The following is a 15,690-nucleotide window of genomic DNA, read 5'->3' as shown; positions in this document are numbered from 1 at the left end:
GACTTGTTTAAAAATATATCTGCCTTGAAACAATGACAGGCTAACTGGACAGAAAGTCCTCCGTATTTGTTTTGGAAGGAACCAAAATAAAATCAAAAGTTTCTCTTTCCATAAAGTAGGATGCAGTTTTTCTCTTTCAACAGAAAAATTATACTGACCTCCCTGAAGTTTAAAGGTAAATTCCTTTCCCTGGCTCTGTTAAAGGTGAAATGGCTCAGGGCTGAAGGCCGTGACCCTTTCGACTGAACGAAGAGGAGGATACATTCTTCCTCCAGCAAAAATAACTGCTGCTCAGCCTTTATAGCAGCAAGGCATTTTAACAGCCTGTCTTATATAGACTGTTAAAACCCACCAAGGTGTTTTATCAATATACACATTTTTTGTTGAAAACCAAACAGAAAGGATCAAATGGTGGGTCAGCAAAAAAGAATAAAAAAAAAAGAAAGACGTTAAACTGAGATTAATGAAGAGTGAAGCTAAAACCTTGGAGAGGATATATGAGCTAAACGTGGTACGCATTCCTGCCACATTTAGTTCCTTTAACCCCATCCCCGAGCGCTATCCATCACTCCAGCTGCAGAACTATGCTGGGAGACCCTCTCAGCAGGTGAGTATCTGTGACTGCTTTTTGGAAAAGATGACGGACAAGGTAGAGCCAGAAACATAACAAGACATGACTACTTTAGCACTGTTACTTCCTTCTCCTCATCTCTCCTTTCTTCTGTCCTGCTGTGTTTTCAACTCTTTTGTACCTCCTTAGTGGTGAGATTGAGCTTGAGCTCCTCAGAAGGGATGATAGTAGAGATGAAATCAGTATTCACCACTGAGCACAGCTGTATGCTTTTCATGCAACTTTATGGAGGTTTGGGGCTCACTTGGCTGAACCACAAACACACAATTCATATCTCAAATTAAACCGGATGCTAGTAAAATAGATCTTATTTTTAAGTAGGGTTTGGCAATATTCTTACTCCATTTCCATGACACTGTTGTGAGGATCTATGTAAGGAGTAATGTTTGAGTTTCCAAAAAGAACAGACTCTATGGGCCCGTTTTCAATCCAAGTGATTTCCTCGAATCAGGGACGTCATCCAAAATATGTATTCTAGGGAATTTAGGTCTATACTCTGTTTCTGCTGAATAATTGCTGGTGCTGAGCCATGTGAGCAGACTTTGTGACCTTAGGAACTTGATAATTGTGTGTCGCTGTGTTGCCACTGAACCAGGTCTAGCTGTTTGACTCACATACATGAATCACTACTGTGGTGTGGTGTTGTTTATGAATTTAATCATCAGATATTTCTGTTACATCCGTGTTAACAGATTGAGCCATAGGGGGCTGGGCACACAGCCTTGAGGGGCCCCAGGACTCTAATCGAATAAGAACAAAATTGTCTGTGGATTTGCTTCCATGACCACATTATAACCATAAAAATGTAAAAAAAAAAAAAAAGTTCAACATATTTTGCACATAAAAATTATGTTAAAAATAATCTGTACAAAATAGTAGCTTTAGACAGACTAAACATCAAACTACTTTTAAAGTACTGTCATGTTCTTGTCAATAACTGCATTATTGATTCACTCCATCCACCAGCCAGTTTTCATTATCATTCATCAGATCCACCTGTTCCAGTTCCTACTTAAACTGCTTGGTCCCAGCTATCAGTCCCAGATTGTTTGAGCTGTAGGAGCGAGTTCTCTAGCCTACCCGAGTGTGTTTAATCTGATCACATGATCCTGATTAGTTTCTGCTCCTGGACTTCTGAGTTTGCCTGCCCATGTTCTGATCTGTTTACCTGACCTGTCTTCCGACTTCCTTTGGATTCTGCCTGCTAACGGCCGTGGATCTGTCTAACGAACCCGGCTCGTATTTCCCTTCAGTACCCCTTCAGATCTCTGATCTTCTGGCCTGGACTTTTGCTGCCTCATTGACACCGGCTTTGGATTCCCCTTCCGGCTACTCCTGCTCTTCCTTGTCTGCTGGCTTCTGCTCGTCAGTCTGCTCTGCAGCTCTTTTGGCTTCAATTCCTGGAACGTTCTGGGGAGCTCCAGCCGCAAGGTGTGGAAAATCTTCCAGCTTGATTCCAATCCCTCCTCTGGGCTCAGACCTAAACTTAATAAACAGGTTAGTGACTCACATGCTCGCTATTGTTCCCCGTTAGAGTTTTGTGGTCACTAACCTGAGTTTCTCCCTCTACAGAGATTCCAGCCATCTAGTCCTAGCTGCTGAGCCGCAGATCTCTGTGCTTTTAAAAATTGCTTTTTATAAATTTCTTCAGTCTGTTTGCCTGCATTCTGGATCCAACGTTCTGAGTCCTGACAAATATATACATTAAATGGGTTCAGCAATGTTCTTTATCTTTAGAGAAGACTCCTAGATGACTGCAGAGACAAATCTTCACCTACAAAACCTTTTCTTTGTCTTAATTAGTACGTAACTTGGGCACAGTGACATCAACACTGAGATTAAGCCACTTTGCAGCAAAAATGTTTATACACCTTTTAAATGGCAAATCTAATTCTGGCAACTAGGAGTTAATACCCTGAAACATTAAATGCAGTTTCTTTTCATTTCCTAATCTTTACTACTTTTGTCCTTTTTTAAGTCTGAAAAGGCATTCTTTTAAAGCATCTCTGGAGGCCAAATGGTCTCATTGCTTTATTGAGAAGAGGGGAACAGGAAAACAAAGACGCAATTATGTGGAGCCCAACTTCCAAAAGTCTGTAGAAAATCAGAAAGAAGTTAAGACGTCCAAAACTGTCGTTTTCACCAACCCCTCTGGCAACATTGTATCAAAACCAGGAGAAAAAGAAAAGTCTTGCTTAAGTTACCACACAGATTGGCCAAGCTGAGCACAGTTTGCTGCCGCAACCACAGATGGGATTTGAAACGCCTACGTGTGAATAAGAATCCAACCGAAGAACTAAAGCTCTTTCTGGGCAAAGTTCTGTTGGCAGGGAAAATGGTCCCAGTGAAAAACAAAATCCTTTGCCTCCGGCATGGTCATTCATTAGTTACATAAAATTTTCAACATTGAATTTGAGCAATTAACGAACAACCCTTTCTCTTTCCTTGACCTCCACCTCAAGTGTTCAACTTTTTCCCATCTGATTTCTATCCTTTCATAGTAATGGTGTCCACAATCCTTCTACCCTGTTATTTTTCCCCCATAAATCATTTCAATTATTCCTCCTCCCAGTGTCTCCACCGTGGGTCTTTTTGTTTGTTTCCCATCTGTGGTTCTCGGCATATTTCCCTACACTCAAAGCTCTGGTGGTCTGCAAAATTCAAGACTATGTCTGTCACTCCTCACCAGACCTCCATGTCACTATCATCATCATCATCCCGTCATCAGAACACGCAGGCATTTGTCAAATCATCGTCATCTTTGCTCTTTCTTATTAAGTGCAGCTTGTGGCTATGTTTATAGTCTGCACGTGCTCTGCTGAGGGATATGCATAGTCATATTTTATTTGGCCAGCAGCGGGCCAACAGTGTTTAACGCTAGCTTTTATTAGCTTATTTTCTCTCAATCTCATATTACTACTCCTTTCTCTCTTTTATTATGGCCTTTTCTGTTCTCCTTCTTTTTTTAATTTATATAAGTAACACAAACCTGCAGAACTGTGTCTGCAACCAGCTCCACATTTTATCAGTGGACAGAATCTATATACAACTAAACCTTAGTGCAGAACTTCACTCACTCATTCAAGGAGGTATTTAAACAAACGCTCTTAAACAATTTTATTAGGTACACCTGATAAAATACTTGTTGCCCTGCTTAATGACTTACATGGCAGTGACTCAATATTTTTAGGTGTATAAATGAGATGACTTGAAGTTTTAACTGGGCATCATAAGGAGACACCAGTCTTCTGTTCATTAAATCTCACACAGATCACCTTCAGGATGTGCTGAATTGGGAAATACTGATCTTGGATGCAGCAGCTGTGTGTTGCTATTATGACTATATAAAAACCAAAGTCAACTGATTGCGTGCCTTGAAAAATGAAGGCCAATCATATTCCATACTAACACCACTTTGTGTCAAAGCAGTCATTGTATGCATGTGCGCATATGTTTAGGGGCTCTATAAAGTGAGAGTTCACAGTAGACAACGGTTTATTAGAATCTCTGCTTATAAAACTGGACAAACTATGAAAACATTGGAATGTATAATGTTGCACTAGAGGGGTGCTATGAAGTGAGAGGCTGCAGGAAGTCCAATAATTCCCAGGAATTTCCTATTTCTCTTGTAGATGGCAGATCAAAAATCCTGTTGACACCAGCTGAGAGCTTATAAAACTTTGGAAGCTAGTAGTTCTAAATGCATCTGCAATAAGTAAACTAAAATAGTTCTAGACAATCTTAGACATACTTATTTTATGAACATCAACATATAAACTGCTGCTGTTCAAAAATTCTAGAATTGCACTGCTTAAAGTCGTAGGGAAGCGGCTGTTCCAAACGTTGCATTTCCGAATTCTCCCAAGTGGTGCCCGACTTTACACAAGTGAATAAAGTCAATGTGATCGGTCGTTTATCAAGGGAGGGGGATTGTTGTGGCTTCGCAAGCAAGTTTGATTGTGGCCGGTTTGTCGGAAGCATCTTGCTAACCAGTTAGCAACTTAGTGCTAGTAGGGTCCCAATGGGAAATTCCATTGGGACCAAGTAGGACTAAATTGGTGACTTAGAAACGACACTGTCAAGGAACGCTATGGACAGAGGAAACATGCAAGAGGAGGAGAGTTCTGTGTCGGAGGTTGTGGATGAGTCTCCTCCGTCATACATTTTTTATATAGAGGAGGAAAGCGGGTATGAAGATGTTGTGGAAGAGGACGCCAGGGCGGCAGAAGCTTGGTTTGGTGTAGAGGGCTTACAAGCCGTACATGTTTGAGCCCTTGCCTCGCAACGCTGCGAGTTCTGTTAGCTCAATGCCTGCTGAAGACACAGACATACATCCCCATGAACACTGGGACGGAACTCAATGATATAGGAAATGGTTCTTATTTCAACTGTTTCGTATAAGCTGCGACATATGAATCAAGATGCTATGACCGAAAAAGATTGGATTGACAGATGACCATTGATATATGATTGGCTTAATTTAGGTGTTCAAGCTGACGTATATCTAACTGGCCGGGATGAAATAATGGAAAAAAACTAAACTTTTCTAACTTTAGGGACAATATCGTCTGATGAAGAGTACATTTATAGACATGTTTAAGCCAGAATGATTTGACATTTAAATATGACTTCCCTACAACTTTAAGGTGGTTTTTTCAGAATCTATTCTTTACTATTTTTGACATTTGTTATGATTTGTAACCATAGCAACCATTTTTTTAAATAAATGGGAGAACCTCATTAACATATCTAAAGATGAAATACTTCAACTACTTTGCCACATAACAGCTGAATTAAAAAAGTGGCGCAGAGGATGCAGAACATAACATTGAAGCTGTCTCTTCCATTAATCATTATGGGCAATGCTTTGTGACCAAAGTAGCAGACAGACATTTAAAGAAGGCTGGAAAACTCATTGGGGAGCCCAGGTCCAGATCGGGTGCATGACAGACCGCTACAGAAGATCCTACAGCTGTCAACATCTACTAAAGGTCATTGAAAAAAGAGATTAATTACTACAACAGTTCATTTCGCTTTGGGATTAATATAGTATTTTTTGATTGAATTGATCTGAATTGAACTGAATGGAAACACTTCAGTGGCAGCATATCTAAGAATGAACCAACTTAGAGTCCTGCAAAGTTATTTTCTCTGATAAATCCTTCTTTTGATTCTTTGGCACATCTGGAAAACCATTTGTCTAGAAAACATGACTGATAATGTAAGTTCTATGTCATGTCAACAGTGAAGCATTCTGATACAATCCATGTGTGGGGTTGATTCTCATCCAAGGGAGTGGACATCTTTACAAGTCTACCCAAAAACACTGCCAAGAATGAAGCAGGGGATTAAAATGGCCTCCAAGAGACACTTCCCCAGACAACCCAGACACATTTCAAGGATGATCTTTGCATTTTCTGGGATGATGGAGCACTCTGTCATGAGATGGAAGTGATGACAGGGTGACTCAAGACTCATAAAAAGCGATCTTGGATATGTGTTTCTAGAACTCCTGGGAAGGATGTGTGGTCACTTCCCAAAACTGACTAAGCAGAGACCAAAAATTAGTTTACCAGATCATAATGGAATGTAAAACAACTATAGTACAATTTCATGCATTTTTGATCCACAATTATGGTACAGCTTTACAGCAAGGGGTAATTAAAAAATAATTTTATTCCTGAAAATTGTCTCAGAAATAACGATGGACAGTATGAACTGTAATAATAATTTGGTATTTATATGATGAAAACAAACACGCAATGTTTTTACAAAAGCATCCTATGTTTTCAGACTGCAAAAAAGTCAAAGCACCACATTATAAAAACCGCTCTAAGTATACACATCTATAATGAAAAAGGGTGCTCATCATACAGTATACTGTGAATATAGAAAATCAAATGAAACATAAGTAATAGTTATTTATCGCCAATTGCTGATTGTATTAAGAGTTATAGATACAGAAAAAATGGTGAACTTTTATATATATTGTTTTCAATTTCAACAGAAATTGTCAGGAGTCCAATTCAGTCAATTAGCTTTTTTTCCAGCTAAGCCTTCTGTTAAAATCTGAAACTCCTTTGATTTGGTTCCTGAACTGCAGTGGAAAATAAGGTTGTTATTAGTTAAACAGTAACAAAAAAGTCCAGACTTCTCATTTAGGATAGGGTGATAAAGTCATATCTGCCTTTTATTTGAATCTGAAAGAGTACTTGTTGTGCAACAGTGACCTTTTCTGTTATTACATCTACAGGCAGACTTCCAAGTTGTGTCTTTATCGCTGAAGTGCAGAGAATGTAAATTACCGTAATGACCTGAATATAGGACGACCCTGATGATAAGACAACCCCCTCTTGTCAGGACCAGTTTTAAGGAACAAAACAAAAAGACGAAATAGAAAAAAAACATTTATTTGGTTTAAAGAAACTATTTTATATTGAAATGCTTAAAACTTCATTTAAATAATATTGCATTGAAATATTTGTGCAATTAAACAATAAAAAGCACAAAAAACACACAGTAATGACATTTAATTGAAATCTTGCAACACTTCAACTTGAATGCAAGCTGAACTTTGCTCATGGAATGTCTCAAAAACTCACATGAGGCTTTTACAAACAGACGTTCTCTGCCTCGCTGCACTCGCTGTCACTCCTTTTCTCATCCTGCAGCTCTGCTCTTTTTTTGTAAAGTTTTCTTTTGCTTTTCCCATTTTTTCTGTCTTTTTGAACGTGACATCTTCTGACATTGCACTCCATTACTCTGTATTTCTTTGCTGCCTGCTTGATGCCTCTGCAGCGTTGACCACCATTATTTTATAATAGTCATCATAAGTCCGCCTCAAATGTCTCCAAACTTGTCTGACTTTTGATCCACTCCATTCTGGGCAGCGACTCTCCATTTGTAGCATCCTTGTCGCTTCTTCTCTCTTGTGATGGAAAGATCACCCCAGCTACAGTGAGGTCACTGGTTTACAAAAAAATGGCACCCTCTGCTGTTGCGTTCGTCTAGGGACCCCAGAAAACTGTCAACCTGTATAATTGGCTGGACCCCGATTCTAAGACAAACCCACATTTTCACATCGTTTTGACGTATAAAAACCCTTTGTCTTATATTCCAGCCAATACGGTAATATTTGAAGAAGAAGTGTTTCTTGCCCATGCAGCCGGGTTCATTCAATCCCCAGGATCCCAACATATATTCATTTGACTCAAATTTCAAAATTCTAACCCCATAGTTTATAAGTTTACTGTCCAATTTTGGATCAGTATTATGTTACTGTGTACTGTTGGACTTCGTTATACTTATCAAAGATTCTTCTCAGTTAGCACGCTCTGCTACATGGTGGGTTTTGTGGTGGATTTCATGATAGTGAGATGATGAGTTCCTGCTGCGTTAAAGCATGACATTTTCTCTTCCATGGTCCATAGTTGGTAGGGTTATTTTCCTGGAATGCTGCAGTTGATTTGGACTCAACATGTTATCGTAAATTTTTTTGCAGATGCCACTGTTCCAGAAATCCTGATTTGTGTCTAAGATCTATATGGTAAATTTTATGCAGATCTTTTCTTTGGAGAGCAAAGTACTTTCCCTGTAAACCTCTTTATGGAACTTAAAGTCGTAGGGAAGCGGCCGTTTCAATCGTTGCATTTTCGAATTCTCCAGAGTACTGCCCGACTTTACACGAGTGAATAAAGTAAATGTGATTGGTCGTTTATCAAGGGGGCGGGATTGTTATGGTGGAAGGTTCGCAAGCAAGTTTGATTGTGGCCAGTTTGTCTGAAGCATCTTGCTAACAAGTTAGCAACTTAGTGCTAGTAGGTTCCCAATGGGAAATTCCATTGGGACCAAGTTGCACTAAGTTGGTGACTTAGCAAATGATTCTTATTTCTTATTTCAAACACTGCGTATATAAGCTGCGACATATGAATGAAGATGCTATGACCGAAAATATTTGATTGACAGATGACTGTTGATATATGATTGGCTGAATTTAGGTGTACAAGCTGATGTATAACTAACTGGTCTAACATTTTCTCTTTAGATCTAAGACTGTTTTATAATTGATATTTTTAAAATTTCAATAGTTTGATCCTGTTACGTAAATGTATTTGTTTTCTTAAAATGTAAATGAAATCCTTTTAGCTTCACAAATGTGTTTTAAAAGAGACCAACCCCTGGTCAGGAATTTAAGATCTTTTAGGCACTATAACAATGAACCATTATGCTTCTGATCTGCTGTTCTGTGCTGATTTTAAACCATACTCAGACTTGTGTTTGTGAGAAAGTTTGAGAATGTGTTGCTCCATTTAAACAGTACTGAGCAATAAGTATCATACGTAATTTATTTTATGTAGGATATTTATAGGGATAAAATGATGCTTGCTGTAAAGCAAAAATGTTAGGATACCCGCTAAGGGCTTCTGCCGTAGTTGAAAATCTACATCTTCAAGTTTCTCACTGAAGCATTTTATAAGGAAAGAGATGGCGCCTGTTCGGTCTGCCAACTCGCTATGACCACCATCTTGGCTTCATCTGGTGACATTGTTTTAACAAAAATCAAATCACTGAAATCTACAAAAGCCAACCTTTCATCAAGCACTAACAATGCAACCGCAATGTTACTTAAAAAAAGGCCAAATTGAAATTTTTTCCCCCCTGCAAGAGACATAGAATAAAACCGAAAAGAGGAAACTCTGACCCAAAAACCTACTCTATGATTCAACGTTTAATCATGTGAAAGTTTATGAGAGTGATTTGATGTTAATGTGTTTGGATGTTTTTCATCAGCGATAATCTGCATTCTTTCTTTTTATTTTAGCTTTTCCTCCAGGAGGAAAGCTAGACATTCCTGTTCCTGTCCAGTGAGGAGTGCAGGGGCATGGAGCAACAGGGTCCGATTATATCATACAATTAGAACCCGCAGGCAGGGGGGGGAATAGGTGAGGGGTAAAACAAAGGAGTAGCTGGGAAAGAAAAAAAAAAGCATCTATTTTAAGATGAAGTCTTGCTTTGTTTACCAAAGAAACATCAAAGAAAAGTAGAATATACTTACTGCAAGAAATTTTTGCTCTAAGCTTGTAAAATATGTTGTTTTTTTTTTAACTCAAATTGTTATTAACATTTCAGATAACCTTAAAGTCAAAGGTGCTCTGTAGATTAAAATCACTGCTACCTGTGAGAGCTGGATTAAACCCTGATTACACCAGTGGACCATTTCTCATAAGAGGCACAAAATCAAAGATATCCAGAGACATTAGAGTTCATGAGATGTGCTTCCAAAGTCCAGTCAAAGGTCTGATAAATCACATAATGTTTACTGCTGCAGAGCAGGAATTTGCTGTGACCTGAATCAGGAAGTGGGTCCATCACTTTTGCACAGAGATGGCACAGCAACTCTGGCCTGAGGAATAGCCTGAAACTGCAGATACAGGTTAACTTAAGGGAGTTTTTCCTCTCCACTGTCGCTACACGCATGCTTAGGGGTTGCATTCCAGTCAATGAGTCGATGCATTCAACCGGTTTTTTCTATAGATAGAAAACTTTGAATCAATTTGACGGTATGATCTGGTGAACTGTAGAGTGCCTTGAGACACCATGTATTGTGAATTGGCGCTATATAAATAAGCTAAATTAAAATTGAATTGAACTTCGGATCGCTCTCAGCTGCAGACAGCCTGCTCTATGTTTAGGATGTCATTAAGATGTCTTAGCATCTTATGGCATTTACAGACGTAGCAGTTTGTCAGGAATCTATTGTTGATATTTGTTAGAATAAGTTATATTTAGGACCGCTACAGTAGGTTTGGTTAAGAGGCTGCGCGGCTTCTAACCTGCATTAGACTAACGACCAGGTGTGTCCACCGCTCCAACATCAGGATCAGGCAGGTGCCGCGTTTATTAATAAAATAATTTAATTAATACATTATTTTTAATTTAAATTGAATACATAGACACTCCTACTGTAGAAACACAGCAGCTAAACAAATATTTTGACCAAAATATTTTTTGTGCTCCAATTTCACAAGCAGAAGTTTATAGTGAATCTTTATTGTGACTGCAGCATGTATGGAAGGCCAAAGGTGCCACATTTGCAATACATATAAAATTGTTAAAATGTATCTTTGGAAATGTGAATTCCCCTTATGTTGTATTATGATAATATAAACATTTTTATCCTAAATAAATAAATAATTAAACATTAATTTTATTATTGATAGTTATTAAATACATACATATACTTCATAGTCTTCATGATTTTTTGGTGCCATGTCACTGTGCTGCAGAGATGTCTTCTTAATTAAATTTCTGATCCTCTTTTTACTTTTATCAGAATTTTTGTTGAGAATCTCAGTACAGAAACACGATTTACGTTTGTGAACTATTCCCAATACTGACTAGCTGTTTTTTAATGCATTTAATACTTTCAAATTTGACTTTGTGAAAATCAAATCAGGTTTATCAAAGCAAAATCTGATACTGTGTTCTATCCTCTAGCTTAGCTATAGAAATGGGGGAAGTGACACCAACGTTTTAAACTTTCAGCCTTCCAGTAATTTAAAGATCTTTAAGTGCCAATCATTGCTTACGGAAACAGGAAGAAACAAGACTAATGAAGCGGTCTAAAGATATCTGCAGAAACAAAAGGTGAAAATTCCCAACATTTCAACATGTCTTACTGGTATTAAAGACTTCCCAGTAACAGTCCTTTATCAACGAGTACATAAAGACTAATCAGACTAGGGCTGCAACTGACGATTATTTTGCAAATTGATTAATCTGTTGATCATTTTCTTTTTGTGGATCAAATTAAACACAGTGAAACTAAAACAAAGATATTTTTTTTATCCTAAATGGAAAATGTTACAGTTTCGGTAACTATTTACTGGTCTGAGTGGTTTGCTCTGTCAGCTAAAGACATGTTTAGAGTCTCTAAGCTCCAGCTAAATTAGCTGACGGTTATTTCAATAATCGACTAATCACGATTAATCTGAAAATTTCAGCTCTCAATCAAACTTTTTTTTGTTAAACTGAAAAAAAAAAGCTTTTTTTAAAACATCACAGAATGGAAGAACATATACAGCTAGACAGGAAACTGATGACGACTTTAAGAAAACTGTACCCTAAAGTCACCCAGACCTTTGAATACCACTGCTGACTTAAATAATTGTTTATGTGATGGTTGTGTGTCTCAATGGAGGCAATAGGAAATGAGGGGGATGAAGCTAATTGTCTGTAAGTATTCAGACACTGAGGCAAAGTTGGGAAAGTCCTCCTGGCAATGTCTGCGACAAGATGACTTATATTGTTGGATTGACTCAGCGGGCTCATGAGCATGTGTGTGTGTGTGCGAGCATCTGGGACTCTTAAAGCCGCTTCCTTTAGTCGCAAGCATTTCCATTCTGATTCAGCATTCGCTACGAGCCAAGTCAGACTTTAATGTGATTCAATTACACTATTTATACGCTGACAGACTTCGTGGGCAGTAGCATGGTAAATGTGGATTGGTGGTAATTTATATCCGTTTACTGGCAATTAACTGATCGTGTGTTAATTTGGGTCTTTGAGTCCAGATGTTATCAAGTTTGCACAGGTAGTAGTAATCAATAGGAATGTGTTTCTGTGTAAAAAAAAAAGAAGACATTTCTGGATCAGAATCAAGTAATAAATTCTTGTTTGCTTGCAAAACAAACACCGTAAAGTCCCTGCTTGTCTGAGCAGATCTTACAAGACAGAGCCAAGCAGAACCAGGTGTCCATACAGCCAAACTCAGCTGCAGTTGCCTGAGGCTGAACTAATTTAGTGCACATTATGTTCAGTGGATATGTTTGACCCGGGCTACTTACTGTAAGTTTGTCTACCCCCATATGAACCAGTTTGGAGCAGGCTGGAGATCAGTGTCACACACAGGGGAGATGCTTTCCTGTTTGTTACACAAGAAATCCAAGATAAACTATCTTATCAAATATCAGATTATGGCTGGATTCAATCATACAATTCATCTGTGTGTTTTGATGGTTAAATGTAAACAACTCTGGTGAGAATGTTCTGCAGTCTAACAGCTGGAAAGATAAGATTTAAGAGTCTTAGGAGTTATTGTCGAAACTTGTACATCGGCAAGTTTGGAAGCTTTTACGCTGACTATTGCTTTAATATTTTGAGAATGAATAATGCAGTGGTAGAAAAAAATAGTATTTTGGGGCTTTTTAGGCGTTTCATACATCCCTTTGTATATTTGCTGCAGATATGATTAGTGTCCAGATAAAGCATGATGACGCAATTACTTTTATATCAACACTCGGAGGATTTGTAAAGGGATTTCAACCGAGTGGCATAAATTTATTGGATATATTTGATTATCAGATATTTTTCATCAATCACGTAGAAGACAACCTGGACCAGACTAACAGAAACGTGCTGACTAAAACAGCTGGTATTCAGTTGAGTTTGACCATTTTTTTCCCTTTATTAGCACTTTGCTTGGTCCAGCAGGAGCTCTGATATAAATCTGAAAGATTTGTGGAAAGATTAGGGTGATGACAAGGAGGGTTTCCAATCTTAAAAGACTTTTGGAGCCCATTGACTAAAAACATCAGAAAAGCCCTTGGATAAAATATAAATAAATGCATTATTTATTATATTTTTTTTACAGATTGCAAACTTCTTGGCTGAATCAATAACGTTTGGAAACGATCTACACTTGAATAATAATGACCTTAACTGTAGGAGGACTGCAGTCACACCTCCAAGGTTGGCTCCTTGCCTCGAGCTATTTACTTCACATTTGCCCCGTTTCCTGTCAGTGAAATAAAAACTAATAGCTCCACATTTCCGCTTTTCAAAAGAAACATGGCATTAGATTCGGTTTTCCAGTGGTGCTCACATTATTAAGAAAGGATGAGTCACTCCTCTCTTTCTTTTCCATCAGAGCAACACTCTTACTGAGTTACATATGATGTGTGGTCGCTAGAGCAGCAAAGGTCCTTCCAAGTGGTCAAATATATCATTTGCAAGCAGAGCATGAATGTTTGGCAGCTGGTCTATGCAACACTGCATGCATTAGGTCCTCTGCACCTCAGATAGTGCACACATTGATATGGTGATAATGACTGTGATATAATACATTGTGCAGCTCTAGTCTCAATATAGGTTTGACCTTAAGTCGAGTCAAGCAGTGAATGAGGCTTGTGAAACCTGAGATTATGACTCCATGTGATCATGTTACGCCACTAATATTCCAAAGCTACTTGCAACTTGGCCAGCAAGATTGGCTTTTTAGAGCATAAGATATTTAACCCTTAAAATTCCTGAATAGATAAATCATCTCTAATTCTTTAAGGCAAAAAAAGAATAAAACAAAAGCAAGAAATTTTTTTTCCTGCTTTGTGTTTTGAAAAAAGAGATATAAACTTTGACCAAAAAACATACCTATAGCTCAGAGTTTGAAAAATTAAAAAAATAAATAAAAAAGGCTTTAACCATGTCCATAATCATCCTGGAATGCAAATAAAAGACATCTAAAGTATACATATATTTTTGTTGAAATGCCAGGTTTTTGTAGCGTGATAAAATAAGAGTGTGAAAAGTAATTTCAGAGCTTCTGGTTTCATTTGGAATTTCATCATCTCGGGTTCCCGGTTGCCATTAATGTAACTAGGGAAGCTGCCAAGAGACCGACATCTGCCCTGAAGGATCTGCTCGGATTTCCTGCTCGTGCTGATTATGTTTAACAGTCTCGTGTGTTATATATTTATAAAATGTGACGAAGTTAGCCAACGAAAACCTTTATTTCTTAGGAAAACATCTAGGCAAGAATAAAATCTCCCAACACCTTAAAGAAGAAAGCGTTTCATTCAGTGGAAATCAAATCAAAGCTTTAGGACCGCAATGACAAAGGTTTGCCATAAAACTGAAAAATCACTTGAGGCCCTGTGACACACAGTGGTGGAAGGATCATGACCCGTGGTTGCTTTTTCTAAGTTCGTACCAGCGTTTATTTTCTTCAGGTGGATGAAAATTCAAAAGTCAGAAAACTGTAGATAGATGCAGTAAACACAAAAAAACAATAGATGATCTCTTGAATGACGTCCACCAAGTAAGGTGAACAAATATTGACAATATTATGTGTAATGCTCTTATCATTAAAAGGTGCTTTTACAAGAAAAGCCTTTTTTATTTTTTCATTAGTCTTTAAAGGGATTTATTGGTTTCTATTATAAAAGGCTGGCATTGCAACAGGAAAATCAATTCCAAGATGTTTTATAGCAGTGAGAGTTGCATAAGACTGTGAGTAATTATTAACAAGTTTCAGAAAATCAGGTTTGACCGAGGGCTTCTCGTAAGAAGGAAATGGGCTACTTATTTACCTGCAGATTTTGCACAGTTACAGCATAACATGAATAATGAAAGTCAAACAGGTTAAATGTGAACACCTGGCATTGGAACAAAAACAAACACAGTGAGGGGAGAGTTTTCAATCCGTCTTAATGCTCACTTGGATCAGTTTTTGACTGGCACAGCCTCCCTGTTCAATAGGAGTTAAATAGACACATTTTGGGCATATAGACGGAAACTTTGACCAAATACTGTTAACTTTGTGAGCAATAGCAGAAATATGATTCCAAAGGTGCGCCGACTGCTATCACTGAAAAAAGTGATGCAACTGTTTGTGCCATTTACTTGATTATATTTAGTTACTTTAACACAATTGTTTAATGTTAGGGGTAGGAAAAAAAAATTGTGTTAAAGAAACTAAATATGATTGAGTAAATACCAAAAGCTGTTGCATTATCTTTTTCAGGTTAAAAATCATTGATTGACTCTGAGATAACCTGCCAGCTTCCTTAAACAAATACGTACATTATTTATGAACCAAGAAATATATGCCATCTATCACTGGTTGTGATAGATGGCATGGTACAATAACAGTGGATAGTGTTGAAGTAAGATTCAATGATCATCCATCCATCCATTGGTCCATCCATTGGTCCATCCATCCATCCATTGGTCCATCCATTGGTCCATCCATCCATCCATCCATTGGTCTATCCATTGGTCCA

General features: G+C 38.0%; 1 protein-coding gene across 2 annotated transcripts in view; it reads right to left on the bottom strand.

Annotated features, from left to right (window-relative positions):
- LOC107101000 (tumor necrosis factor ligand superfamily member 10-like) overlaps positions 1 to 15,690 on the bottom strand; it is a 95,213-nt gene that overhangs the window by 26,897 nt on the left and 52,626 nt on the right. The window lies entirely within an intron of this gene.

This window comes from Cyprinodon variegatus, unplaced genomic scaffold (assembly GCF_000732505.1).
Source record: "Cyprinodon variegatus isolate N-32 unplaced genomic scaffold, C_variegatus-1.0 Scaffold1043, whole genome shotgun sequence".
Taxonomy (NCBI): domain Eukaryota; kingdom Metazoa; phylum Chordata; class Actinopteri; order Cyprinodontiformes; family Cyprinodontidae; genus Cyprinodon; species Cyprinodon variegatus.
The sequence above is the reverse complement of the archived record's forward strand: the minus strand, read 5'-3'. Positions and strand labels throughout refer to the sequence as shown.